Here is a 3,537-nt window from a genome sequence, read left to right on the forward strand (position 1 = left end):
AGCTTTTTTTTGACAGATGGGATTATTCTACAATAACAAATCGCCTGTTGTTTTTGTATTGTTGTATTTGTTGTAGCGACGAGGCTACCTTATTAAGTGTACACTGTACGAACCCAAGTAAAATACCCCCCAAAACCATTAAATGTTCAAGCAACAGATGAAAACTATGGTGAGCAAGCGCCAACAAAAACAAGTTAAAAGAGTAAGATATGCAAAAAAAGAGAAAATTTCCCTTTATTTTAGAAAACAAACTAAATTTAGCCTATTGTATTTCAAAATTAGAAATATAATATGACGACATAATCTATTAAAGTGTTAACAGCAATAATAACAAAACAAAAAACATATAAAATTATCTTAACTTTTGCAAACGGAATGGGAAGTAAAGAACGAACATTCTTCATTCATTCAACATGTTCAAAACTGAAGCTAAAATATATAAAATCCTTAAAGAAGATCTAAAAACAGACAAAAACAAAACTGAAACCTTAAAGTTTTATATTTTTTTATTTTCAAATACAAAAGGATAAAAGCTTTAAGGGTTGGTAGGTCCTTCGGCTGGTTAGTTGGTTTATTGTTGTCTAAGGTATTTTCAATTTTCCTCCTTTTTTAATATTCCTTTATTTTACCCTCCTCTTTGCGGTTGTTACAAGAAAAGGGATTTCAACGGCCTGTTGAATATATTTCTTCTATTTTATTTATATACATATATGTATGAGTGTGTTTTTTATTATTTTTAAGGAGTAAAAGTTATACTTCCTTTTTTGATTTGTGTTATGAGTTTTTAAAAACTCTAGGAGATAAGAAGGTGTTAGAACTTCTTTTATAAGGATTTTTTTGTAAGATTTTGGACAAAAAAAGAAAAGGACTGATTTGGGGGATATTTTTTTATTTCGTTTGACAAATTTATATGGGTCATTGCTTAAGAGGTTAGGATGATTTATGAAAATTTAAATGAATGCCTTTATGTTGAAAAAAGTATAATATACGGGATTAGGTAGAACATTTTTACAGGAATAATTTTTTTTTGGGATCCTAATTATGGTTTTCTTTTATTAAAAAACATATTACAATCTTTTTTCTGCTTATCTTTTAATATATATTTTAAAACTTATCCTCTTGTTTAGATGATCTCAATAAAAATCAAAATAGAGAATGAATTGTAAAAGATTATTGTAAAACTTTCCATTATAGTTCTAGTTCAGTTTAAGTTCAGTTCTGTTCTAGTTCAGTTCTAGTTCAGTTCTAGTTCAGTTCTAGTTCAGTTCTAGTTCAGTTCTAGTTCAGTTCTAGTTCAGTTCTAGTTCAGTTCTAGTTCAGTTCTAGTTCAGTTCTAGTTCAGTTCTAGTTCAGTTCTAGTTCAGTTCTAGTTCAGTTCTAGTTCAGTTCTAGTTCAGTTCTAGTTCAGTTCTAGTTCAGTTCTAGTTCAGTTCTAGTTCAGTTCAAGTTCAATTCTAGTTCTGTTTCTAGTTTAGTTATGTAGCCTTGACTATCTTTCAGTATATAGTGCAGAGCATCGATCACTCACAAATTTAAATAAAACCGCAAATTTGAAATCAAATACCGTTTTTAAAATAAACTTACGTGAGTAACGTTTTGAATTAGAAATCTTTTCAACACTACACAAATAAACTAAACGCCAATTTAGACGGGGGATTTACAAATTGAAAACAATGTTTGATGACCGACATGTTTGTTTATTTAAGAGTAAAAAACCGGACTCAAACTCAAGTGTATTAATCACTTTACGCTCACACTAAATATTTCTCATCTTAATGCTAACAATTTGTTATTTAAATTATTTAGTTACTTTTCAACTCTCTCTGAAGTTGGTTCTGGTGAAGCTTAATGGCGCTTTTCATAACATACCAGTTGAACTGGCAATTATTTTTATTGCTGCTTGTCCTGCCCTCAGTTTATCCACAAAATAAGAACAACAATACTACAGCTTGTTCTTGGGAAGCTCGAGCTACCAAAACTATCTTTGAATTTTGGCGGGAGAATAGCAAAGGTTGTGACTTTGATGCTGCGAATTTATATAAAATTCAGAAGAAAATTTCGTTGAAACAGAATAATGAACAAATCACTAACTTAATAGGTGATCATATAAGCTCCTCACTAATGGACACTTTATTTCAACAATTAATTGCAACAATTTCAACAAAAAGTTTAAGCACAAAACCAGAATTAGAAAATGTGATTAATCAACTCTTTACGGAACAAGATAAAACATTTATACAAAAAATATGGCAAAAAGTTATAGACGAATCATTACAATTTATGAATATAGAAGATATATTACAACAACTAATCTTGCTAACTAATGGAGATTTAAAATTAAATATTCTAGAGTATATATTAAATAAATACGAGAAAGAATATAAAAGTAATTCGAAATTTTTGCCTCTTTTAACATTTGGTTTAGCCACTGTCTTAAAGCAAAGACACGAAACAAAAACCCTTATAGGAGATCCTTCTATAGGCCGGCTCTTAAGTAAACTGCCAGAACAACTTTTAACGATTTATCAATCATGGAATTATAATGTGTCTTTGCTGAATCGTCACTATAATGAGTTTATCTACCCAGAACGCAATAGTGGACCCGCTGCCAACAAACGTTATCTGTTCAATTTTCTTCCCACCAAAAATTACTATCGTGTTAAAGGCAAATTTAAATTACAATTTAATCCGCAAGGTCTTTTGACTTCTGGTGCTCCTTATGACAATTCCTATAAATATTTGACTGCTGAAAAGAATAGCGCCTTTATCTGCATGGATTGTGCTATGGATTCGTCTCAAAGGTGGCAAGTTTTATGGCCAAATGATGATCAGCAATTTTTTTTATTGCAAAATATTGCTACCCAAGAGTTATTGTGCTCCACTACCAATATGTATAATGAAAATTTAGTATTAATATCAACTTTAGATTTTATGAAACACATGACTGATTCGTTATGTCAGTGGAAAGCTGTTAAGAGAATTAAATAAAATTTTAATGTGTTTAATGAAAAAATTTGATTTGATTTTATTGTAAGTAATTAAGATAATTCGTTTTTGGATATAACAACGATTATCAAATATCCAGATGCGGTGAAGTACCTACATATATGGAAGTTTATTAATGTCCACCTCAGTATTTTGTATTGAGTAAATATAAGTTTTTTGTTTCAATTATAGATCAATTTATAGTCTTGACTGTAGATGTGAATCAGTTCTAGTTCAGTTCTAGTTCAGTTCTAGTTCAGTTCTAGTTCAGTTCTAGTTCAGTTCTAGTTCAGTTCTAGTTCAGTTCTAGTTCAGTTCTAGTTCAGTTCTATTTCTGTTCTAGTTCAGTTCTAGTTCAGTTCTAGTTCAGTTCTAGTTCAGTTCTATTTCTGTTCTAGTTCAGTTTTAGTTCAGTTCTAGTTCAGTTGTAGTTTAGTTCTAGTACAGTTCAAGTTTAGTTCTAGTTTAGTTCTAGTTCAGTTCTAGTTCAGTTCTAGTTCAGTTCTAGTTCAGTTCTAGTTCAGTTCTAGTTCAGTTCTAGTTCAGTTCTAG

The sequence above is a fragment of the Lucilia cuprina genome, chromosome 6, assembly GCF_022045245.1.
Source record: "Lucilia cuprina isolate Lc7/37 chromosome 6, ASM2204524v1, whole genome shotgun sequence".
NCBI lineage: Eukaryota > Metazoa > Arthropoda > Insecta > Diptera > Calliphoridae > Lucilia > Lucilia cuprina.